The following is a 27,364-nucleotide window of genomic DNA, read 5'->3' as shown; positions in this document are numbered from 1 at the left end:
ACAGAAATGGTGTGTACAGCTTCCCCCACTTAAATGAAATAGGGAAAATAATTCAACTAAGCTATTTCTGCAGTCATTGAGTGAATGATGTCATAATGATTTTATGTGAAGAATAGCATCAGTGTTGATGAGTAAATTCTGATAAATTTCAAAGACCTTAGTTTTAGAATGAATAAATGTGGACTAATTTAGGTTTAAAAACTACTATTAATTCTTTTTTTCAATAGAGCTGAAGATCCATGAATATGCATGTTTCCAGTCTTCCTCCTTTGAGTCTTCAACAGACTGTTGAAGTCTAGAACCCTGTCCTAAGGTATCAACATTCTGATATTGTTGTAATTTATTCATGCAAAATAAGAGAAACAAGGTTTTCTAGACTGTCACATGTGTCTCCTTCCTTAATCAAATACTGTTTAATATATTCTACATGTCAAATATAAATATGTATCATGAGGAATATTCTGGCTCCTGAAGATATGGCAGATTAGGAAGAGAGACAAAATTTACCTAAATGGAAAATCAAAAACAGTCATAACTTGTGATTTTGATTATTAAAGTTCAGTAGAATTCCCAAAGAAATAAATTCTCTTTTTAGCTACTTGCCTTGTTGCATGTTGGTAACAAATACCTCAGTATACAAAAGACCCTACTATGTACATCTGAGAAATTTATGTTTTATTCACCTTCTGCTCCTGAATCTCTACTTATATTCTGGTGTTTTTTCCAAAAGAATTACTTTTATGAACACTTTCAATAGGCAAAAAAACAGACAGCAAATATTCTCTAAGTGCTTCCTGTGTACCTGTTACCTTGCCAGTTATGTTGGAGGCTTATGAGATGAAAAAGACATAGCCCCTGCCATCGACATGCTTTATTTGGTAATGGGAAGAGTGGGAGTAGGTTGGGAGTTAGACAAGTACTCAAATGACTTTGATCCAGTCAGAGTAAGTTAAGAATCGTGGAGAAAGAACTCAAAATGCTATGGGTGAAAGCAATTGTCTCTCAAAGCATCAGCAAAAAATAATAGTGAGAATCTTCTATGTATCAAATGTATGGGAAATAAAAAGGCAAAGAACATGGGTCTTCATAGAACAGCAAAAATGAGATTCAGTAAATGTTTTTTTCTTTGAATGGATCATATAAACCTTCAGTTTACTTGATATAAAGCATCATCATATACCTTGAAAGACTCAGTGAAGTCAGTATCATGTTTGATAAGCCTTTCCTGTCCACAGCCTGAGCTCAGGACCCAGGGCAATTTTCCCTTTTGTCTGAGACTCAAGTATTTTTTTTGGAAGCAGACAACCTGAGGGTCCTTTTCTCTTTCAAGATCAGGGACATCTCTTATTAGCATACTGTAGCTGGCATATCTCTAGCACCTACTACCTACCACCACATATGAGGTGTGGTACCTCATTCCTATTTGATTCTCTGTATGACTCCTGGAAATAAATTCAGTGGGGCAGCTTTCTGTGGTTCTTACTCTAAGACCACATGTTGTTTCCAACTCATATCTTTGGGTGGACAATGAAACTGAAAACTTAAATCTGTCTTTGTTGGGCTGGCCTCCTAGCTGTTTCAAAGGTTCCAGGGATCTAGATGACATTGCTTCATTGGCTCCTGAGAGAAGTTTACCCATCTAGAAGTCTTGGTCCCACCCCTCAGAGATTCTTATTCAACTGGCCTGAGCAAGAGATTTTTTTTTTTATTTTTATTTTTTTTTAATATATGAAATTTATTGTCAAATTGGTTTCCATACAACACCCAGTGCTCATCCCAAAAGGTGCCCTCCTCAATACCCATCACCCACCCTCCCCTCCCTCCCACCCCCCATCAACCCTCAGTTTGTTCTCAGTTTTTAACAGTCTCTTATGCTTTGGCTCTCTCCCACTCTAACCTCTTTTTTTTTTTTTCTTCCCCTCCCCCATGGGTTTCTGTTAAGTTTCTCAGGATCCACATAAGAGTGAAACCATATGGTATCTGTCTTTCTCTGTATGGCTTATTTCACTTAGCATCACACTCTCCATTTCCATCCACGTTGCTACAAAAGGCCATATTTCATTCTTTCTCATTGCCACGTAGTACTCCATTGTGTATATAAACCACAATTTCTTTATCCATTCATCAGTTGATGGACATTTAGGCTCTTTCCATAACTTGGCTATTGTTGAGAGTGCTGCTATAAACATTGGGGTACAAGTGCCCCTCTGCATCAGTACTCCTGTATCCCTTGGGTAAATTCCTAGCAGTGCTATTGCTGGGTCATAGGGTAGATCTATTTTTAATTTTCTGAGGAACCTCCACACTGCTTTCCAGAGAAGCTGCACCAAAATGAACAAATCAGGAGACTATAGATGCTGGCGAGGATGTGGAGAAACGGGAACCCTCTTGCACTGTTGGTGGGAATGCAAATTGGTGCAGCTGCCCTGAGCAAGAGATTTTTAAACGCTCACACATGATTGTTATTTGTAGGCAAGTATCAGAATCACCAAGTGTTCTCCATGGACGCCTCTGGGTTCTGGGAGCCCTTCCTCTCTGGTTCTGAGGGAGCTTGACAACTCCTCTATGGTAGGAAGCATGGCTTTACCAAGCCCTAATATTCTAGGGAAAATCAATTAGAATATTTGGGGATCAATTTAAAATATTATGTAAATATTTAACTTAGAAGTCAATATCAGTTTTTCAGGTTCCCTTGGTTCTTCAGTTGACATTTATTTCTTGGGAAGCTAGTATGGCAGCCCCTATCCTAGGTAGATAAGATGCAATTGTGAGAAAGACTCTCTTCTGCTAATGAGAACCTACATAGTATGGTAGAAAGAACACAGGTTTCAGAATCAGGAAATCATTTGTTTGGGTGTTGGCTCCACTATTTACTTTGTTGTGTGACTTCAAAAACTAACTACAGCAAGACAGACTCCTCTCTCCCACCTGGGGCTCAGGTATCATGTCTATAAAATTGAGATATCCATACATAGTTCATGGTGCTATGCATTCAGACTAGAAGTCATACACACACACACATTTCTTCCGCTTAACAACCATTTGCTTACTATATAGTAGACACTAAGCAAAATATTTTATGTACTTTTTAAAATGAAAACCCCAAGAAAATTCATTTATAGATGAGGAAACTGAGACTCAGGTTAAACAGCTTGTTCACAGTCGCACATATGGAAAGTTGCAGAGGGAAGATTTGTCTGATAATATGGTAGATCATTATAATGATGGCTCCCAATGAATCACACCTCTCAGTGTCAGCCACGTGCCTTTGCAAGTGAAGTTGCTGCTTTTCCTATGAGATAGAAACTATTTATGTCTCCTTGAATCTGTACTGGCCACATGGTAGATGTGATGTTGTGTGAGTTCTGGAGCCTCGGTCTTAATAGACTATGCAGCTTCTACTCTTGTGGTCTTGGAACCTTCAGAGTACCATGCTGTGAAGAAATCCAGTCTAGCTCACTGGAGAAGTGGGGCCATGTAGAGGGAAACTGAGCTTCCTAAACTGACGGCCAATACCAATTTCAGTACATGTAAATGAGACCATTTTGCTGTCAAGCTGTGAAGTGACTGCACCTACCTGAGTGACCCCCACAAGACCAGCAGACAAATTGCCCAACCAACCCTCAGAACTGTGAGAAATAACAAGTAACTGAGTTTTGGGGTGGTTTGTTATGCATCTGAAACAGATAACTGAAACAGGTCAAAGTTCTTGCTTTGAACAACTGTCTAGAGAATAAAATATATAGTATACTGCTTGGCACACAGTATATATTCATTAAATGGTCAGTATTAGGATCGTCATTGTTAGATTAGGAGGCAAAGCATACACATTCAAATATCTCATTAATAGCAGTGATGATAAATAGCAATGTGTTAAACAAACAGATGCCATGGGAATTAGGTGACATTCACTCTGGGCTGGAAGGGTAGGGTGGCATTGGCACTACTAGCCCTTGAAGCTTTCATGCCCTCGATAAACCTGTAGAAATCCCATTGTCCTCCAAAACTTTGCCTGGATTAGCTTATGGTCACTAAACTTATAACCGCTGCCCACTTCTTTTTACTGCTTCCCATGTTGTTAATGTGAAAGAATATGAGCCCCTGCTGGTACTTCCCAAAGTCACAGAATTCTATTAAAAAATAAGAGAATTCTATTAAAAACAACTGCCACAGAAAAAGAAAAGTTTAAATAGGCAATAGGCAATTACCTGAAGGCCTGTTCCCTGATTTCCCTTGGGCAGTTTTCTGGAAGGTGCTGGCATATGAGTCAGTGCACAATTTCATGACTGGGAGGGAGGTTATCAGAAGCAGGATATGCCTTTTCTTTAGGGGAAAAACAAGGCATATCAACATAAAAGTCTTTTAAACACTTTCAATAACCAGAATGATCTTGAATTTTTAAGACATCTTGAACTCCTTTGGAAAGCATTTTAAGTCATCACTGTTTTGATATTGCCAAGAGGTTAGTCTAAGTGTCATTGCCTTTGAAAGCAATTTTTTTAACCAAAAGATAATTTAATCATTAAATGGCAATTTGGTCCAATAAGCAAGAGTAAGGCAGTATCAGCATGAATTTCAAAAACCTGCTAAGAGCTATAAATATAGCCTGCAATATTTTGCAATATCTAAAGTGTTTGGCCTAATGTTGAACATGCTCCATTGTTCAAACCAGCTGTGTTCTTTCACTCTTTCATTTCTATAAAACTAGGATAAAGGCTGTCAAAGCAAATGCGGCAGCAGCGGCAGCAGACTTTCTTGCTGAAAAGTTCTGTGTACATAGTACATAGCAATCTCAAGATGGAACTTTGAATGTTTCAAACCAGAACAAAATCTTCATCTAATTATAAGTGAACTATATTAAGCACAAAAGGCAATTTCAAATTATACTGAACAAAGTTACATTTTACTCTTTGCTTTCAAAATGCATTTGTCGCAATTTTACAAACTAATTGCAAATTCATTTTGCTTAATTTTCTTAGGTTATTTCTTTTATTGCTTTCAAGTGCTCTGCATATTTCTGAACCATCGAAATCCATAAGGAAGATTTAGAGGATCTTTTTTTGTTGTTGTTAATTTGTATTTAAGATGGTAGAATAGGAAATGAATCATTCTTTTTGTTTCTAATTCTTGGATTAATGTGGTGACCAGTAAACCAGTTCCAGTTATTAGAGACACATTCAAAATAGAGGGAGAAAAAGTTACCAGTGATGAGCACATTTGAAAACTAGATTTGGAGAAAGACATGACAGTTTAGAGACAAACTCAAATGGAGCTGAATGTAACTGACTGCCTTTTATACCTATATGATTGCAGGTCTTTGTATAACTTTGCATGGTTTCTTAAACAGAGGCAGCTCTCCATTTCTACCAAGGTTAGTTATCTGCTATGTAGATTAACTTTGGCAAATGGTTCATTTAAGGCTGGTTAATTCCAGTTTGTCTTCCCCAATTACATGCTGTGTCTAGGCTAAAACAATTCTAAGCTCTAAAATTCTTGCATTCCAAAGTTAAACACAAGTTGAAATTTGTTGTGTTATTTTATATTTACGGTCTGCCCTCCTCTTGCACCGTTAGTAGGGTTGATGGATGGTAGCCAGTGTGCAGCATGTACCATTTTGTTTCACTAGTTTCACAGACAAAGCACGTTTTTGTAAGGATTGAATTCATGTTCTACATGGGCTTTATTCATAGCTGACCTAGAGGGACGTGTCAGTCCCTAAAGGGTCTGCATTGTATTCTTAGGGGTGGTGTGTGTGTGTGTGTGTGTGTGTGTGTGTGTGTGTGTATGTGTGTATGTAGGGGGAAGGGTCTCTGGGTGGAGACGGGAGTCCAGTTCTGTATTTTCTCCCCTGCAATGGAACAGACAAGATAGCTACCAGAATTGGATTTCTAGGCCTACATGTTTAATATTATTACTCTATCTTCCTGTGACTAAGTGAATTGTTTATGTGTTTGTTAATTAATTGCTCCCAAATGATAAGATGTGTGTATGCTTCTTTCTGCATTTTGTGGATTTTAGCAGTTTTTGCTTCAGGGGAATGTCATTAAATTGTAATAATAACCTACATTTACATAGCACCTTCAATACTTTTATACTAGAGGAACCTAAAATACTTTGAAATTTCCCTGAATAGATGTAAGAGCTATACATATCTTTCCTTAGATGTCCTGAAATATCATCTTGCCTATAATTAAAATACAGTCATTCTTAAAACATAGCCATAGAAAATGAAAAGTATTATCTCCTTGGCTGGAATTGGAATTAATCAGGGATTTTGGATCTAAGGAGACCATTTAAGGACATAGAGATCTAATGCATGGTTTTTTGGTCTCAGCTCTGCTCTTGCTTGGGTTACTTTCTTCTGACCATCTGGTCTACCACATATCCTAGGAAAGAGTCCTCTCTTCCTTTTAATACTCCTCCTCCTCCTCTTATGCCTCCTCTTCTTCCTCCTCCTTTGTCTTTCTTAATATAGTGACTTGCTCCTTCCTCTTGCTTAGGTGATAGCCAAAGCTTATGGCTCTATTATTGATTAGAAACTATTGGCTTTTCAGATTCTTGCTGAAATCATAATATCAAGATTTCTATTGCCCAATTCGTACCAAACTCCCAGCTGAAAGAAATAGTCATCTCATAGAATGGCCTGAAGTATTTCCAGATGGCTTATTTCTCCAGATATTTAAATATTTACCCTTAGGATCATTTCAAACCACGAGAGACCTGGGTAGTTTAAGCATTTTATTTTACTCTCTCAAGAGATTATTTTTTCTGAATTTTATTTAGTAATTTATTTTCATATTCAAGAATGATTTTGGACAGCTGCTTTTATTGAGCTGTGCTTTACTGTTGTGCCATTTGCTAGATTAAGGGAAGTTGGGAGACAAAGGTCACTTGAAAGTTGTTTTGTTTGTCACAGGAGTGTTACTAGAAAGTGCATGGCATCACACAATCTTCTCTTTATGTGGATCTGAAAGAGACATTTCTCTCTGGTCTCAGTACTGGGAAAGGCTTGGCTTCTTTATAGCAACTGTGTTATTTTTATATCATAGACACTACCAATCATATCATATTTTTCTTTGGCTGCTCACAAACTCACAGCCAAATTTGTAACCCACTTCTAGGAGCTGTGCAAACTTTATAGCCTACATTTCTCTGTGCTAATCTTTCTCTTCGTTTTATTTTTCTACTCTTTTTTTTTTTTTTTACCCTCCTCTGATTATTTTAACATGATTTACTCTATGTATTTTTTTTTAACCTATCTCATATCCTCTGAAAATTAGGGTGCACTAGATATAAACAAGCAAATAAATAGCAAGGAAAAGCATTCTATGGAACCCCAGGGGTGTGTGGATTATTTCACATACAGCCAAGACAGAATGCCCTCTGTCAGTGCTGCTAGGTTGTGTGGCATTCCTAAATCTCATCTCTGGAGACCTGGGGCTTTAGACTTTGTAGCAGGATATTCTACTCGGATTTCCAAGAGGAAAAGGTGCTCTAAGCCCAAGTGGGAATTTTAGTCTTCTCTTGTCATGTTGGATTCCAAAATTCTTAAGGAATGTAAATAGGATATTTGAAGTGAATTCCAACTCTGTAAATCCTCCAAATGAAGAGATCACAGGAAGCTCAGAACTGCCTGGTCTTTATGGCTTATGTGTCAAGTATTCTATATGGAAGGGAATCCTCAGGCAAGAGGGAGGAGGCAGAGCCTGACACTAGATGCCCACATTAGGTTGGAACAGCCCCAAAGCTGGAAGAGTGAGTAGCGGGCCTGCCCATGTAAGAGAAAGCTGGATGGTCATGATACTGTCTCCAGGGACTCTTCTTTTATGGTTTAGGGAAAGCAATTGCCACCAGGGTTCCCAGAAATGATCTGGGGACCAGCAGTCTAGGGCAGGACATTTTAGAGGGCAGGGATTTCAAGTGGTTAGCAGGTCCATCAGTTTTAGGACCACTGATCTTAGATTCAGTGAAATGATTCCATTTCCTCCCTTGCATGCTTAGCAAACAGTTAAGCCTTTTGCAACAATGCAAGTGTAAGTATGCAATTGTTGCCCTGTTGGAAGGACAGGAATAATGATGCCAAATTACAAATATGAGCCCGGAAAGATGGTTTGGCACTGCTCATGTCCTAATTCCTGCTCTATACCAGGATTCTGGTAAGAAGGTGATTGGGAATGTTGTTTTTTGTTTTCTTTCTTTCTTTCTTTCTTTCTTTCTTTCTTTCTTTCTTTCTTTCTTTCTTTCTTTCTTTCTTTTGTATGGAAAATGCTAGGCAGGCCAGGTAAACAAAAAGGAGCCTAGATAAAAGTTTTTTTTTTTTTTTTAACACTGACTCTGTTCCCAGGTGTGAAATTCTGTCCATCTTTGAGATCTAATTTTACTTGAAAAAAATATGGACAGAAAAAGGCAAGAACAGCACACCATCCCTGACTCTCTTACCAGCTTCAGCGGAGGTAAAAAGATAGAACATTTTATCAATATAAATGATTTCCTAGAGCTTCCCCAGGAAGTAGAGTAAGTGGGATTGGGACATATGAGAAACATTTTGAATTTTCTGAAGGAAGATGATAAGGTAATAAAAGCTGAGATCAATTTAGAAAGTCTGACTAGAATTGAGGATCTCCCTGCCTAGCCTGAACAGCCACAATTTTCAGTCCTTGTGTGAATTCCAAGTGACAGCAGGGAAAGGAGTCCTCTGCTCTCCAAACACCATGCAGTCAGTTGTAGTAGTAATGGCAGAGCCCATAGATAATGTTATGCCAACTAGAGGTTGGTGAGAGGTGAGTGCAGGTCTGCAGTCTGAACACCTGGGGCTGGCTTGAGGCCTTTGGCACTGTCCTATGTTTACATGAGTCAGCCCTCAGAGATCCTTTGGCTTCCTGTCTGATTTTTAAGTCATAGCCAGATTGGAGAGGCCGACCAAACTGAGGTCTCCGGACTATAGCAAATAAGAACTTTGGTTTTGACCAGGGTCCCAGATCTCCTTGGGCCCAACCTTCTAGCAGCATATTTGACTTGACTGCTCATAACAAGATGTCACTTAAACCAGTTCCCCTAGTTACTTGAGATAAATAGCACAGAGGGAGAGAGAGAACTGAGGGAGAGTAATATAAAAATGTGTGCTTTTAGCTGAGATTTTCAGCTACTCCTTTTGATTTTCAAAATAGCCCCCATTTCTGAATTCTGAATTTCTGGGAGAAAGATGTCAAATCTAATGATTGCCATTTAGTTTTTCCAGTGATTCATTGGTACTGGGAAATAAGAATTGGAAGGGAAGACACAGGATTGCAGCTGGACCAATTTTGTTTTTTCTTCTCCCCATATTGTCGCCACAATGATGCTATTTTGTATAGGTATGTATCTTCTGCATCCTTAGGCCCTGCTTTAAACTCTGGCAAGGAATATATGAAAAATTTCTCCCTTCAATTCTGTTAAAATTATTTCAGTACACAGTAACATAACCTCCCATTGTATAAGTTTCCAACAGATATTTGAAAAAATATAAAGCACTGTTATATGAACCTTAGAAGGTGAATGGAGTGTGGTCTTTGCCTTCCAATTGAACAGGGAAGTTATGCTATATATTAAGCTATCTATAACACTTGGCTTGCTGTGACACATGTGTTGGAAAATTTGGAAGTAAAGCTCTCTGGATGTTCAGAGAAGCTGGAGGAAATTTTCTTTTTCTAAATTAAAAAAAACTTATTAAAATTTTTTTTTGCCTCTAAAATTTTTATTTTAATTTCAGTTAGTTAAAATATAGTGCTATATTAGTTTCAGGTATATAATATAGTGATTCAACAATTCCATACATTACCCAGTGCTCATCAGGGAAAGTGCATTCCTTGGTCTTCACCACCTATTTAACATATCCCTCCACTCTCTCCCTTCTGGTAACCATCAGTTTGTTCTCTGTAATGAAGAATCTGTTTCTTGATTTCTCTCTCTCTCTTTTTTCCTCTTTGTTCATTTGTTTTGTTTCTTAAATTTCACATATGAGTGAAATCATATGTATTTGCCTTTCTGTGACTTATTTCACTTAGCATTAATACTCTCTAGCTCTATCCATGTCATTGCAAATAGCAAGATTTCATTCTTTTTTATGGCTGATTAATACTCCAGTAGTGTGTGTGTGTGTGTGTGTGTGTGTGTGTGTGTGTGTATCACCTCTTCTTATCCATTCGTCAATTGATGGAACCTTGGGCTGGTTCCATAATTTGGCTACTGTAAATATTACTGCAGCTAACATAGGGGTGCATGTACCCCTTCATTTTAGTGTTTTTGCATTCTTTTGGTAAATACCCAGTAGTATTTGGATTGCTGGATCATAGGGTAGTTCTATTTTTAATTTTTTGAGAAACCTCCATACTGTTTTCCAGAGCGGCTGTACTAGTTTGTGTTCCCACCAACAGTGTAAGAGAGTTCCTTTTTCTCCACATCCTTGCCAACACCTTTTGTTTCTTGTGTTGTTGATTTTAGCCATTCTGACAAGTGTGAGGTGATATTTCAATGTAGTTTTGATTTGCCTTTCCCTGATAGTAAGTGATGATGAACACTTCATGTGCCTGTTGGCCATCTGTAGGTCTTCTTTGGAGAAATGTCTCTTCATGTCTTCTGCCCATTTTTAAAATTGGATTCTTTGATTTTAGGTGTTGAGTTTTATAAATTATTTATATATTTTGGATACTAATCCTTTATCAGAAATGTCAGTTACAAATATCTTCTCTCATTTAGTAGGTTGTCTTTTAGTTTTGTTGATTGTTTTCTTAACTGTGCAGAAACTTTTTATTTTGATGTGAGTCCCAATAGTTTATTTTTGCTTTTGTTACCCTTGCCTCAGGAGACACATCTAGAAAAAAGTTGCTGTGACTGATGTCAAAGAAGTTACTGCTTGTGTTCTCTTCTAGGATTTTTGTCATTTCAACTCTCACATTTAGGTCTTTAATCCTTTTTGAATTTATTTTTGTGTATGGTGTAAGAAAGTGGCCTAGTTTCATTCTTGCATGTTGCTATTCAGTTTTCCCAGAAGAAATTTTCATTAAGCTGTTGAGAAATGTTTTTCTAGGACTGTAACTTTTGTAGCTAGAACTTGAGAGATATATATTATAGAATTTTAGAGTTAGAATGAGGAGGGAGGGCAATATAGGAACATGGATGACATAAGCTATAAGGCCAAGGGTGGTTTCAGAGAACAGACACTGGCCCAAGTGTAGGGTATATAATAATATTAGTAATAGCTTATCTTTAGGATATTCTATGGTTTTCACATCTTCCCCCCATATGTTATCACATTTGATCTTTATAACAACTCCACAGGGTGCACCTCTATTTGTTGAGGATCAAGTTAATGAATTTTTTCCTCCTCACTGGGCACTAGGGAGCCACAAAGGTTATTTCTGAGATGGGCTTAATGAAGGGCAACCCAGCTAGAAGAATTTTTTTGCAGGCTGGATTGGAATGAGAAAGTCTGGAGTTAAGACAATTCTGACACTATGGTGGTTGTATAGGTGCGAGAACAGAAAGGGAGGAATGAGAAGACACATCCCCAGGTATAATTGCAGATCAAGTGGAAGTGACTTGAATGCTTCAAGAGGGACTCAAAAGCATTATTTTATGAAATTCTCTGCTGTGATCTTTCCTTAGCGTTAATTGTTCTTTGTATTCTCAGAAAATTCTGATCACTTTAGCACTTCTTTCTGCCTCATTTTATTATTGTTTACATATTTCATACTTACTAGGTTGTAAGCTTCTGGCAGATAAAAATAATGCTATTTATCTTTGTCTTCCCTTGGAGGAAGCATAGAGCTTGGTCACTTGCACATAAGTAGTATTTAATAAACACTTGCCATATTTAACTAGTTTGGCAGTGAAAGACACAAAGAAAGCTTAAAACAGCAGGGTTGCAGGAAAGGGTTATTTATTTAAGAAACAAGTGAAATAAAGTGGACAGGATATCCAAGATGGAGTCAAACTTGGTTTAAATCCTGGCACACATTTGTTTTCTAAATGACCTTGGCCAAGTCACTTAATGTTTTTAAGCATTATATTTTCCATCATATGACATCCCAATGATAAAATCAACCTTTTGAGGTTGCTGTGAGGACTAAATAAAACATTACGTGCAAGTTGTCTAACACAGTGTTTGGCATGGAAGAGATTTTCAACCATGTGAGTTCATGTCCAGGTCTGCTCCAGCCCCCTGACTTGAGTATGTTCCTAGACCGATGAGGAGAAGATTAAGAGATGGAAAGCATAAAAGAAAGGAGAAATTATAGATCAAGTTTCCATAAGATGGAGCAGGCAGAGAAGGTATTTCTGAAAAGACAAGACAGATACTCTTCCCTTTAAATAGGCAGAGAAGGAATAGTGAAAATTTATTTTCAAGTGAAGAGTAGTAGTTTCAGGAACACTGATCTCAGAAAACTTGGAAGATTATCTTCTAAAGGTGAGAGGTATGGGGGAGGGGATTGTAAGTGCGGTTGAGTACTGGAAGAGAGTAAATAATATCTGGAACAGCTGCTGTGGGTATTGGGGCAGGGAATCAACAACACAAGAGAAAGATTGCTTAAAAGTAATTAAGGTCAGTAAAGCCTGGATGGCATGAGTTTGCTGTTGACACAATCAGCAAAGCATCAAAAAGCATGAAGGACATGTATACATATATATTTTTTTTCTGCAAAATAAAGGTATACTGATATATTCTGTCAAAGAAACAGAATAGCTTGCCCAATCTACTGTTATATTATATCTGGAAAAGACTTTAGAGATTATGTAGTTCAACCTAAGCTTAGGTATGGGAAATGAGTGTGACTTGCCAGAAATTATTTTACCAGGAGGCCATATGGCATAATGGTTAAGAGTGTGGCATTAGGATCTGCCTGCTGCATATGAATCCCAGCTGTGTAGCCTTGGACAAGTTTTTTAGCCTTTATTATTATAAAATTATCCTGTGCCTGAGATACAATAGTCACTCCATGAACATTATCTAGACTCAGATCTCCTGATTCTTCTGTACTGTTCTGTCTGCTACATGAGTCTGCCTTGTTGACTGACAGAACTCCCTAAGGATTGACCATGGGTAACGGACTGTAATCTCTTTTGGTGCAACTCTTTTTATTTTTTATTTTTTCCATTTATTTATTTATTTATTTATTTATTTATTTATTTTTTCAATATATGAAGTTTATTGTCAAATTGGTTTCCATACAACACCCAGTGCTCATCCCAGAAGGTGCCCTCCTCAATACCCATCACCCACCCTCCCCTCCCTCCCACCCCCCATCAACCCTCAGTTTGTTCTCAGTTTTTAACAGTCTCTTATGCTTTGGCTCTCTCCCACTCTAACCTCTTTTTTTTTCCTTCCCCTCCCCCATGGGTTTCTGTTAAGTTTCTCAGGATCCACATAAGAGTGAAACCATATGGTATCTGTTGTGCAACTCTTTGTAAAAAACATATCAGAGGGGCGCCTGGGTGTCTCAGTCAGTTGAGCGTCCGACTTCGGCTCAGGTCATGATCTTGCAGTTTGTGAGTTCAAGCCCCGTGTTGGGCTCTGTGCTGAAAGCTCAGAGCCTGGAGCCTGCTTCTGATTCTGTGTCTCCCTCTCTCTCTCTCTGCCCCTTCCCCCGCTCATGCTCTGTCTCTCTCTCTGTCAAAAATAAATAAACATTAAAAAAAATAAAAAATAAATAAAAGTAAATAAGAAACACATCAGATATATTGGGCTTATATTAGATATATTGGGCCCATATTTCTTATGAATTTGCATTCTTAACCTTTGACAAATCAAATTTTCTCTTCCGTGTTTCCACTGAATTTATACAGCACCTTCACGATAAGGATGATCTTGCTTGAAATACTTGTAATGAATGGTCTTTATATATAATTTATGAAACTGCCTTATTTCTTTCAACATAGAGTTTTTACAACCACTTACTTTTGAAGACTAATCTCAATTTTCTTAATCAGAAATCTGTTAAAAAGAGAACCCTGTTTAATGTATTTTTGGGTAAGAAAATCAAGGCACAAGGAGAGTCATTGAGTTTCCTGAGGCCAAACAATGGCAGAAATGTGGGATATGAAGCATGGATTATCCATAGAGTGTGGCTTCTCTTCCAATCATAACCTCAAACCAACATGAGCTGATCCAGAGGCCTGATACATAGACCATAAGGCACTAAACTCCCTTTTTTAGAGCCCAGAAATAATTATTTCTTTCCTCTACTTCTCTGACTTCCATTTTTATAGTAATGAAGAAAGAATTAAAAATCAGGCCTAGTAAGACCATTTGGGCCTCAGGAAACAAATCAATTGTTTGTGTTTCCTTCATTCCAGAGATATTCTGAGGGTTGGTACACACCAGCCTGGAAGAGAGAAAGATCCATGGACCATCTCATTTCTGACTCACTCAGCCAGCTGGGTGTTGAGACTATTTCCATGGCTTCCAATCCGTCAGTGCTTGAAAACATTTACTACAGAAAGGATCGCTGGCTGAGGGAAGACATTTGTCTAATTCGGCAACAGCACTTTACACTGCATTTCCAGATTATGCCTCTTCTTGAAAATGATCTATTACAGGAGCAGTTTATAAAATTAAACACTTGTCATTATGCAATGTAAAATTCATGAAGCAACCAAATGTCAGGGATCTACATATTTAAAAGATGGGAGTTTTAGCATTTCTTCCCTGGCAGGGATTCTGAGCAGAAAAAGGCCCAGAGAAAAACATAGCTAATCACAAAGCTGTTTTGGAACAGACCAAACAACTCCTTTTTGGAACTGTTAGTCCAAAGGGACCCTCTTTTCCTAATGAAAAAAGTAATTATTTCTTTAATAAATATTTACTGAGTATCTACTATGTGCCAATCACTATGCAAAGCATGGGACAACATCAGTGATTATAAGCAATGTTCTGGCTCTCAGGGAGCATACATTCTAGTGAAGGGTGGGGTTCAGGGAGGCAGGCAGTAAACAAGTAAATAAATGAACAAGAAAACAATACTTTTGACACTCATGGTTCCCTCCTTACCCATAAACATTATTATTATTATTTTTTTCTGTCAGAGAAAAAGGAGATCTATCTCTTTAAACTACAGCAAACTTTTTTGAATTGCCAGGGCTAAATCACTCATGTGTACAGTTAACACTAAGCAATTGTGAGGTGCAGAATCCCATACTAGATTCAGAAATGATGAAATACTGTAAGGTGAAAAAGAAACTAGCTGTCTGTAAGGAACTTTCTTTTGAAGAAATATAAACCACACTCTTGATAAAACTGAAGATCATACTGTTAAGACCCTCTAAACCATGCTCTCTTCTGGTTCAACTTTACTTCTAGCACTGCAAGAAAGGAGTAATAAGCATTTATCTCCAGGGTTAGCCTGTGAGAGATGTGGGAGCATTAGGCAGCTTAAGCTCTTGCTTAGGGGCCCAATTACCCATCCATTGCATGCTCTTGAAGAACATTCCCTGCTACTGGGACCAGTAACCTACAAGTTTACTTCTAATGACTTCTTCATAGGGAACCACACCTACTGGCTATAGTTTTCTTAGGATGTTTGTCCTACCAGCTTGAGACCCATGAATATGCTAGTGCCTTCTCCTCAGAGCTCTGTTGTCAGCTGTCACACCACTATCACCAGTTCACTTTCAAGGCCAGGTGTGTCATTGACATTGAGACCTGGCTGCTTTGGCATATACAGGAATTTTCAACATGGAATCATGGCTTTGACATAATATTTTAACTTCTGTCTTTTAGTGTTTTAAAATATGCATCATGGTGAGAGGTAAAGGTATAGTAAGAGTCAAAAATGTTGGTTTCACATGTCAATTAGTGATGACACAACAAAGAAAACAGTGATTTTTATACATTGAAAGTGCCATTTTTGGTGTCAAAACAGCTACATCAAGATGATTATGTTAAAGTGGGTGCATCATATCACAGTGTCAAAAGTTGTTGAAATGCCCTCTTACTTCATCTTCCTTGCTCATCTAGGGTAGCCTGTTCCAAGAAACTCTTTAATCTGAAAATAACCTGAGTGTCCAGTGTCAGTAACAAACTACACTAAACAGATGTCACACAGCATTCCTGCTGAGGCATAACAGCATCACGCACCTATGTCAGAAAGCAGGGAGCAACTATAGGGGGTGATGAATCCTCAGGCCATAGCCTGTGGTCCAGCTTTTTGTGAACATATATATTTCCCTTAAAGTGAGACCACTTGAGGAAGGATCTCAGAGGAGAGATCTGAGACAAGTGTGATCCACCTTAGATTGCTATCAAGGGGCAAGTGTATTTTGAGAGGTTAATAAGACCTAGGTTTTGGAAGGAGTGAATGGGTCGGGGAGGGGGGGCGGGGGGAAGACTTCTGTGTGCAAAATATTCCTGTACAAGTGATGCCAAGAGACAAATTGGAGTTGGACATGTGTTCAGGGAACATGTGTTCAGAGAAAGTGGGATGTAATTGGCAAAGAGCCTTGAGTATGTGAAGCTACAGAAATTTGATGTGGTATTAAGAGGCAATAAGAAACTATTATGGATTTTTAACAGGTGGGTTACATAATAGCAAAGTGGTTGAAAGACTAACCAAGCTTTTTTGTGAGATAATCTGGTACAGGAGTGGAATTAGAAGACAGAAGAGCTTCCTTGAAATTACTCTACAACCTAGGTATAAGGCATTGAGGATTTAAACCCATTTGCAAAGACTACATAAATGGAAATGAAGCTGTATATGTGAAGTAAATCAAGAAAGAATTTGCAAGATTGGGAAAGATTAAATATGGGGGATAAAAGAAGGATAAATCCAAAATGAATCTAAGGTGTTAAATTGAGTTGAAAATTGGGCATATTGTTGCCATTGATAGCAATGGACATACTTGGAAAGCATGTCTGCTTGGAGGCAAGAGTCAGAGCCCAGAGTTTACTTATCATAGTGTTGATGGGACAGCCAAGAACTATTCTGTTGCAAAGGTAAGTGGTGATATGGACATGGGAAGAGGTTGTAAAATCACTGTGGAAATGGAGGATTTTGGAACTGTCTTTGAAGAAATGGGAGCTAAACTCTTGTGAGCAAATTGTCATCAATTACCATCATCATCACCATTGTGTAAGGATACAGTGGGAATAGGTAAATACATTTGTAAAGTCACAAACATTTATAGACAAAACCCAAGTTTGATAAAGTCCCCAAAGAAGAAGATATAGGTGAAAAATTGAAAACAATGGGGTATTTGTAAAACAGAATGAGTAAAGTAGAGAAGAGAGTGCTTCGAGAAAGAGGTACAGTCAGGGTGCCATGATGAACCAATGAATTCATAGACTAGGAGCAGAATTTGACCATTTGACCTTCTGGAAAAGCTGATTTCCTTTTTTAGAAAGTAGTGAGTTTACAGACAGGATTAAGTAGGGAGTAGCTGGTGAAAAAAAGGGAAGATTATAATAGAACTCAGTTTGAAAAGGATGGAATCAAAGTTGGAAGGGACATAGAGGTCATCCACTGTGACTTCCTCTTTATTTCAGGAATCACTTTCACAGTCTGTATCCCTAACAGATATTCCCGCCACCTTGTTGGAAGGATGCCCCCTAATTTGTCAGGCAATTGGTTCCATATTTGAACAGTGGGATAGTGGGTCAGTGAAGTTTTCATTTCACTGAGATAAAAAACAAAGCTTGGAAAGATACAAGTACAGAAAGATATTTTCTGGTAGCAGGAAAGTACAGAATGATCAAGTGAAGCTCCATATTTAACTAGAAGAGAGGCTTGTATTGGGCAAGAAAAAGAGACATTAGAGAAGAAAGGATGAAATAATCTAGAAAGAGAGGGAAGATAAAGTCTCTTAGAGGCCAGAGGCAGGAAGTGATCAGAGACACAGATGGAAAAGTTATTTTCTTTTTATTTATCCACCCATCAACCAGTGCCTGGTACAGTGCTTTTAGCATAGCATGTGTGCAATAGAGAGACGTGCTGATTGATTGAGAAGAAAGGTACTTTTGAAATCTAGGAAAAGATAAAGGGAGGGAGTTGAAAGCAGATCTAGGATCTAACTAATGCTACAAATCTTATGAGCTAAGGAGCAAAAGAAAATTCAGAAGCATTACTTTTGGCCACTGAAAAGAAAATGGCTGTTGTTTAGTCAATTTTAAAGATAATGATTAAAAAAAAAAAGAAAACTATCTGACTCCTTTGTACCTTCTCCCCAAACTGAAGTAATAGACAAGGCATTCAGATCAAATCATCTCTCCTGGAAGATGAGACATGCCAACAGAACCTCAGCCAGATGGGAGCTGTAGAAAGAGGCTCAAAGGGACATTTTGTTGCCCAGTCAGTTTGGATTTAAACCAGGTGCCTCCAGGGTAGAAGGCCAGCGCTTCGCCAGGCAAGAGCACGGATGTAAGCTGCCATTGTGTGAAAACAAGTTAAGTTGCTTGGTTCCAGGGAATATGATCCAAGTGTCATAAATGCATCTGTTTAATAATGCGTATCAGTAGCTGTTCCAGAATTTGGGTGCCTTGAGCTGCCTTTGTTTCCTCATTTCCAGAAACATGGACAAGCCTGTGTCTTAACAAAAGCACTAGATGGCAGCATAAGACATCTATTCAACTGTCTCTCTCCACAGGCTGCTGGAATTTTGACAGCTACAAAACGGTACCTGTGGTTTTGTGTATAAAACTGGTATAACTGTTTGTACATTTAAAAAATGTAACAATAAATTAAACATAAGGGAAAGGGGTTGCTAATAAATACAGTGTTAGACTGCATTTTTGTATACCAGGTGACAAGCTCGGGCATTCAAACCTGATTTGTGCAAGGGGATAGGCAGGATGGGAAGCAAGTTGAAGGAGCTGCAAAATGTACATGCTGAGTGGTTATAGCTTCCTTGAGGGTTGTTGTTGATTTACCCATATGTCTGTATGCATTACACAGAGGTGAAAATCTAGGAAAGTGAAGGGTACGATATGTCTGAAAGTCTGGTAACGAGGGATTCTAGATTCTGTGATTCCCCTAACTCACTGTTTGGATGCGTGGAAGCTGAAAGTGTGAGCTCATTATATCTGTTTTCCTTAAAAAGGACACAAATCATGCCTTTCCATTCTCTTAGATCCATGTATCATTTAGAAAATGGGCCTCTTAAGCCTGCACACATCCTTGCCTATAGGACTGGGCTCAGTAGGCACAGTTGTCTTTTTCTCTGTTGTGTAGGCTGATTCACTTTTTTTGGTTAGAACAAACTGTAGTCCGAGATGCCAAGGGTATGAGTTTGATTCCCGTAAGGGCCAGTTGGCTTGCTGCAGAGAGGTGGAAAACAAAAACTATTCCAAGGCTATGTATAGTAAACCTTGCTCTACCAGCTGTAATATTCTTTACCACTCCTAGAAAAAGAATTCAGAGCACAAGTTCTATCAAGATGATCAGAAGCATTATCTTTTTATTCTTTCTTTCTTTCAACAAATATGTATTATCTACTAAGTGCCAGGCATTGTGCTGGGCAATGAAAGATCTAAAACAAAAACAAACCCCCCCCCCCAAAAAAAAACATGATATAGCATAATATACATCTTTCTTTATTACACAGACAATAATAGAGGTTCCTACTAGTATAATGACACATGACACATAGATCCATAATATCTTATTTGGGTCTCACAAAAACCCTATTGTTTGGATCTTTTTACAGATAAGGAAGCTCAAGTTCAGAAATAATTAGAAATTTGCCTAAGATCATAGCCAATAAGTGGTACACATGGCATTTGAAGCTAGGGTTTTGATTCCAATTCATGAACTTTTTTCACTACACCGTACAACTATAAAGAAAATGCGTAATATAATATAATATAATATAATATAATATATTATATATATACATATATATTACCATTTCAAACTCTTCTGTCGAAAACATTTTTATCTCAGAAATGTGCGAAATTTAGATCAAAGATTTGAATTCAAGTACTGCATGATTATTAGTAAATAATGGTAGGAATAAAATTTACTAACTGTGGAATAAAAATAATATAAGATGCCAAGGAGGAACATTCCACCTTGGTTTGTTGTTGTCCCTAGTGCTGGTTTACAACTAGGACAAATGTTCTTTTTAATAGCAATTTTCTTTTCATAGAGTGGACACACATATTTCTTCTGCTGAAGGAGTGTTTTCCATATATTATTTCTTTATGTCACATACCTCTTTCTCTCATTTCCCTCATTGTTTCCCCTAGGTTTCTGTCATACTCCATAAAGTATGCTCAGCTCCTTGCAGACTGACTGGCATGTAGTGTTTCCTCATTTATTTGTTGAATAAATGGAATGAATAAAAATAAAGAGTCTCTATTTATTTGTTCTCACTTGGTCCAGCCCAAGCCAGTCTCCTGCCTCTTTCCAGAGGATCTCTCCATTTTAAAATCAGAATTTACTTCGAATCTGATCTACTAATCAAGGCTGTCCCTACATTTTTCTAATATTGTATACTCTCTTGCCACATGGTTTAGCGCTTGTTTTTGGGTTTTCTGGCATTGTTTTCTAGTTGTTTCATGTAAGAGAGTCGTGTTTCTTCAACCAGAGTATGAGGTCTAGGAGGGCAGTGCTTGTCATCACATAACATCAGTTTAGTTGCTTCTCACAACATTTTGCCTATTTAAATCTGTAAATTCTGTGTGGTCATGCCTTTTTGTGATGGCACATTCTAGTCTAATCCCATCTAGAGGCACTTGAGCATGAGCAGGGATGTGGAGATGCTATCTTTTGGAAGGTGCTGCACCAGGTGAAATCATCCTGTTTCAATGTGGGCATTCAGACCAACAAAGAGGCCGTGTTGCTTTATACCTGCAGCCTGCTGATTGCCCATTTTAGTGATCTAGGTCCATCATCTCTCTTTTAGCTAGTCACAAAGGGCCAGTTGTAAACAACCACTGCCCAAATTGTATCACATTACCCAGGAGATGAGCAAATGCCAGGAATAGCCTCAGTTAGAGTCTAGAGGGCTTGCAACTTACAGCCTGTGATGTAATCAGAAGCAAAGACCATAAAAAAGTAGGTTGATTTCCTTTTACTTACCATTCAATGAAATGAATCATTTAAACACTCAGTGATTTTTTTTAAATAAGCTTTTGACCTAGAGATTAATGACGTTCTCCCCATCCCATGCGTTCTATGTGCATAAGCCCAAAGTTGGCTTATCCATATGCATTATGTTGCTATCTATATGGTCAGATCTGAAGTACTCTACAAATGCCGCAGTTTTTTCCTGCTGGCCTATTACAGTATAACCTTTAGCATCATTTATTTTGGATAAGGCATCCAAATTTCTATGGAAATGGATATTACCTGGCAGAGACATTAGAAATTACCAACAAAGAGTAATTCATTGGGTCATTTAATTTTCACTCAGCATCAGCAACCTCCACCCCCACCCTGGCTCAATTCCATCCCTACCACATAGAATCCGCAGGAGGGCAGAAAATGAAAATTTACCACTCAGAGGTAGAAAGTTCTAAAACAATCTTTATTTGAGACCAGAGGTGAAAGGATCAAAAGTCTGAAGAACCCAGAAGTATGTATGTATTTTTTTTCTTTTGTGGGGTTCTGGAGAAGAGAGGAGGGGTAGGATCCCAATTCCACATTTTTAATCAGTGTGTTTCCAGGTTGGCCTGAGGTTTGAGGTACAGGGTCACTCCATATCGTGTCTGATCAGCACTTAAGAATTTACTGATAAATGGCTCTCCCATCAAATCCCTCCAAACCCTTCAATAGCTGCTCTTGCCTACAAGGATGGGCCTTTCTGAAGGCTCCTGATGACTCACATCTCACCTTGCCAGAGGTCCAGAGAAATACACATTTTTGTGGTTACTATGTTCAGGAGAGGACACAGCAACTAGAATGGGAGTTAGGGGAGGGCATGCAGCCTGGGTCCAGTGTCCTCGGTTTTTGTAGTCTTTGTGATGTTTGTCTGTATTTCATCATCTTGTGTTTGTAAAAATAGCCATGGATAGCCTAATAATTTTTTTGTAGGTACCACATCTACAGAATTAAGAGATCTGTGGTGCCAATTAAGTAGTGAATATTTAAGGGATCAGATCCGTTAAAGTGACTCAGACTAAACTACCTGAACTGCCAAAGAATCAGCTTTGCTTTGGTGATGTGCCAGGAGCTGGACTGTTTTAGTGGGAAGAGTGAGAATCAAAGGATTGTGTGTGTTTGTATGTGTGTTGTGTGGTGAAGATGGCAGTGGTGGTGTGTGCATGGAGTGTCAGAGAGTGTGTATGCATGGGTCGGCACCTCTGTGTATTTCTGCGCACGTATGTGTGTGTGGACAGTGAATCTTATATTCCCTTGTTTAGTGGAGTTAATAGGACTATTATTGTATGGTTTTAGGCAAATTGTTCACTTATGTTATTCACATTTCCAAATATCTGCAGCTGGGTCAAATGAAAGCTGGACTAAACTGTACCTTCAGTTAATCTACTCTGCTGTTTAGTTCTTCTGAGCAGCTCAAATGTTGATAGACCATATGTGGTCCAGATCAGACAGCATGGAGTTCTAGAAGTGGTTTAGGGTTGGGGAATAGAATTCTGACCTGGATAAATCCTACCTGTATAACAACTACCTCAGATGTTTTCTATGAGGGAAAAAAACTAGGCCTCTCCTGAAAAGTGCTCAGCATGTGGCATCTCATTTAGCAGGCATCCAACCAATGGACCTTCTCTTTCAACCTGGCATAGTGAGCAGAAATGATGACTTAGCCCTTTGCTTTTGTTCTTCTAACTTTAGAAGACATAATATAAATCTCTTTTTGCCATCCTCCCAAAAAATTCACTTTATTTTCCAAATAGTGCTAGAACGTAGTAACAAAGTGGTCCCAAATAGCACGCATTTCTGATATGAGGAAATACTTCTTTATGTCTACTGTGGGCTCTAGACTTTTGGTGCCTTTGGGTAATCACATGACTTAAAGCAAGACTTGCAAGAACTCTAAGTCACTATTTTTTCCACACTAATGTAAAAATTACCCTTTAAAGGCCTAACTCAAATTTTCTATTTTGGCCCACAGCCATCTGTCACCTTTGTGAATTTTGACTGCTACTAGGGTTACATGTTCTGAAATAATTTCTTCCATGATATAACATTTCTCCAACCAAATATTTAGCTCTAAGTGTGCAAGGTGTGTGCAATATTTTTTTCTGTAGTATATTCTACAGTGAAAATGTTTATTGACTGGTGGATGACATTGGTGATTTCATTTTCTAGGGAGTAATTATCCAAAACGTAGACTACCACATTTGGATTTCTTGCTTTTTCTTCTTCCTTCACTACTTTACCTATTGTAAGCCCCCTCCCTACTCCATCCTCTGTACCCCCAGACAATGGACAGGACAGAGGAAATTTAATCTGGTATCTTGGTCCACTCTTAGATGAAAGAACTTGAGAAGCCATTGCCTACAATGAGATTTTTGAGTTTTCCAAATTATCCATGCATTCTTTTTTTTTTATTTATTTAAAGATATTTTTAAATATTTGTTTATTTTTTGAGTGAGAGAGACAGAGCATGAGTGGGAGAGGGGTAGAGAGAAAGGGAGACACAGAATCTGAAGCAGGCTTCGGGCTTTGAGTTGTCAGCACAGATCCTGACGTGGGGCTCGAACTCACGAACTGAGAGATGATGACCCTAGCTAAAGTTGGTCACTTAACCAACTGAGCGACCCAGGTGCCCCCATGCATTCTTTACTACTATTAGCAAGGGCTCCTAGAGAGAAGCTCATGAAAACTTTATACAAGAACCACTATTATTGCAGGGAGGTAAGGGTCAAGCATAACATATGAAATTAAATGTAAGTTCTGCAGCTGTTCAGCTGGGTATAATAATACACACCTGATACTACTTACATTCTGATGTCCTAGTTGCTGCTAACAACTTTTAAACAAAGAAAGCACAGAATATTTGCATAACTAATTCCAAGTTTAGGAATTTGCTTTATTATCGTTAATGAAAAGAAGGGGAAAAACTCAAGACTATATAACTTGTGGAATCAATTAAATGCTCTCGATTTCTTTCTTTTATTTGTTCATTCATTCATTTGTCTGGCTTTCCTTCTTTCCATCCTATACTGCTAAAGGTGATGATTAGGGGAGTGAAATAAGAGGATGAGTTGGGAGAGGTGTTGTGTCCCAAGTGGGCCAGTTCTCTTTTGCTGGTCTCTGTCATGATGACAACTGAGAAAATATTTCTTTTCTTTTTTTTAACGTTTTATTTATTTTTGAGACAGGGAGAGACAGAGCATGAACAGGGGAGGGTCAGAGAGAGGCAGACACAGAATCTGAAACAGGCTCCAGGCTCTGAGCTGTCAGCACAGAGCCCGACGCGGGGCTTGAACTCACGGACCGTGAGATCATGACCTGAGCCGAAGTCGGCCGCTTAACCGACTGAGCCACCCAGGCGCACCAGAAAATATTTCTAACAGCCCCCATGTCTCCATTTCAGCAGCTCCCAATATCACACTGTCCTAGCACTGGAGTACCATGGGCTAGTCCCCACACTATAGGAGGTGCTGTAACACAGCTTCTGTTTACAAACAGCAGACAGCCTAAGTACTGTGGGCACATTTCCCATATGGCATATATGTGGCATGTATCTGGGTTTTGCCAAAACATTGGTGACTTTACATACATTCTCAAAAGTCAAATGAAGTCAATTTCTGGGGCCTGAAACAGTTTAACACTAATAACAGCTCTTTCTCTTCTAGTTTTTACAATCCTACTCCTATTACTCTTCCAGAGTCCATTAAGATGAAGGCTCAAGGGCTAAAAGACAAAGTCAGTGGGCTTTTGCTATTCGGTGCATACTAAGCAGGTCACATACCTGCTATGGGATGAATGGTAAAATGGCTTTGATTTCTCAATGGTGGTAGTCATACTTCTAAGAAACATAACTTCATTTACTTTTAGAGGCGAAGCCAGTTGCCTTAGGCCCTTGCCAACTTCTGCCAGAATCAGGTGCGGGGCCTAGAGAGGTGAAGTAGGCATAAAATGACTACTTCTGGCTTTATTCTTCTTTGATGGTTTACGAATGGCTCTATTATTATGAAATCTGAAGCAAAGAGCTGAAAGAGGCTGGCTTAAACTTCTATGTTCCAGAGCTCCAGTTGGCTTTGAAGAAAGTAACAGCATTGAGGTGATTATCATTATGTACAATAGAAAGGTATGAAAATGGAAATGACTTGTCTAGGGTAACTTGAATTTACTTTTTTTGGGAGATAATATGGAAAAGATCAAACCTTTAATGTCTATTCCTCATCTTTCCCATCCTTTACCCCCACTCCTATCTTTCCAGAAAGCTGGTGTTTACAAGGTTTTGAATGTGTACAGAAGCAGCCAAATCTGTTTGAGAGCCTCAAAAGTATTATCTCAGGGAGTTATTCATCAGAACCATAGGGATCTCCACTGAGGAAAACAGTATCATATTCTTAGGGCAAACAATAGGTAAATTCATTTGCTTATAGGCTATGCACAGCGAAATATACAAAGGATCCATTCCCATTGCTTATTGAATGCTTTCTGGGTTATAGATACATCATCCCACAAATAAAACAGGTAGAAATCAATATAAATTGTATAATTTATGCAGTTTATAATGTAATTTATAATGGGAGAATGACCGCCTACTATCTGTAGGCAATGTAACCTAACAGACCCATGATGACTGTCTCTGGAGCCCTCCAAACAAGGGAGGACTTTTTCTGGCCACTCCATAAATCCTGGCTGGGGCAGCATAATTTTCTTGTAAATTTATTGACCCCTACAGTGCTGAGTTAGGTATTTTTTTGAGGATTTAGAAATAGACTACTTAATGACAAATCTTGGTCACTTCTTGATTAGATTGTTCAAGTTGATTACCTTGGTCAAGGGAAACAACATTTTTAAGACTATTATAAATTAGTTTGCTGTAGTGTAGAGAAAAATGCTATTCGCACAAGCTATGGTACAAAAAATCTCACCAGTTCCCTGTATTTAGCCACGTGTCTTGCAAATACATACTACTAATTACAGGAGGAACTAGGGGAACAATATAAAGACATGTAATAATGCAGTGCATGTATCAGCCAGCATAGGTGAAGCTCTATAACATAAACTTTCTAATGCAGTAACTTTACACAATGAAGGTTTACTTGCTCGTGTCATAGTCTAATGCAAGTTGGTGGAGTGGATGGGGGGTCTTCTACACAAGCTTCTTTCATCTTCTAGGGCTTGGAAATACTCCATTGGAATATCTGAAATCAGCTGACTAATGAAGAATGAAGAAAAGATGGAGAAGGTACAATCATTATAAAGTGCCTTGACATGGAGGTGACACATGTTGCTGCTTCTCAGGTTTTATTAATGAGAAGAAGTCACATGACCCCATCTCATTGTAACAAGTCTGGGAAATGTGGCTGACCATTCACCAAAGAAAAGAACACAGATAATGGTGAGTTCTAGCTGTCTATTACAGTACAACTCACTGCTTTGGCAATAGCAATATCTTTTCGTAAACATGGGACAAGCCTTTTTTTTTTTTTTTTTTTTTTTTTTTTTTTTTAATGGGACCAGCTAAGGCTTATTGCCAGTATTTCATGTAATAGTTTGTAAAAGAGTTGCAGACACAATAGGGTGACTGTTAAATTTTCCTTTTGTATTACCTTCTCTCAAAATACATTCCACCACTGAGTATTGTAGCTGGGGATCACTGTTTCAGGGTGATAGTAGTGGATTCACTACCAGTCAGATCTTGTCAAGTGAGCACACACCACAGGCCCTTGATCTGAGCCTGGGTAGCTGGTTAAGAGGGCTGTAAATTTCAAGACAGTTCCATTCCCAGGTGCCATGGCACCTCGTGTTTCATTTCTAGCTCCTTGGTGAGAGTGTCTCCTCCCACTGGCATGACATTTAGATTGTTTTAGTGGCTCTTAAGATGGGTGTGAGAAGAACAGAAAAGCTCCTTTGAATTGTAATCAGTCTGTCTCCAGACATAATGCTAGCAAAGATGCTTAAACAGCACTCTGTAAAGATGTTAAGAAAATATTTGTAGTGCTTCACACACACCTATAGACAAAAAACAGTTCTTGTTGCTGTAGAAGCAGCAACACTGTACAGCCTTAATTAAAGCATCATCTGACCTGTTTTTTTGTTTTGTTTTGTTTTTTTGTTTTTTGTTTTTTTTTTTAATGCTACAGTTGCAGAATCCTGCTGAAGAAAAGGATTAATTACAGATGAGCTGTGTGTCATGATAATTAACTATTGCGGCTTCCCTTATTTGCTACATTCTGGTACTTTTTCCGCTTTAGTAGATTCAAGGAATGAGAATTTTTATCACATCCCCTGCCTGATGTCCCTGATGGATT

At 38.4% G+C, this 27,364-nt stretch overlaps 1 long non-coding RNA gene across 1 annotated transcript; it reads left to right on the top strand.

The window, feature by feature from the left end:
• Nucleotides 1-162: 162 nt before the first annotated feature.
• On the top strand, nt 163-27,364 carry LOC132668438 (uncharacterized). Its single transcript, XR_009605576.2, has 4 exons — nt 163-313; nt 18,535-18,641; nt 26,229-26,451; nt 27,197-27,364. It is a non-coding gene; the product is annotated as an uncharacterized LOC132668438 (long non-coding RNA).

This window comes from Panthera onca, chromosome B3 (assembly GCF_046562875.1).
Source record: "Panthera onca isolate mPanOnc1 chromosome B3, mPanOnc1 haplotype 2, whole genome shotgun sequence".
NCBI classification, from domain to species: Eukaryota; Metazoa; Chordata; class Mammalia; order Carnivora; family Felidae; genus Panthera; species Panthera onca.
Note: the sequence above shows the minus strand (reverse complement) of the source record. Positions and strands in the feature narration are given on the sequence as shown.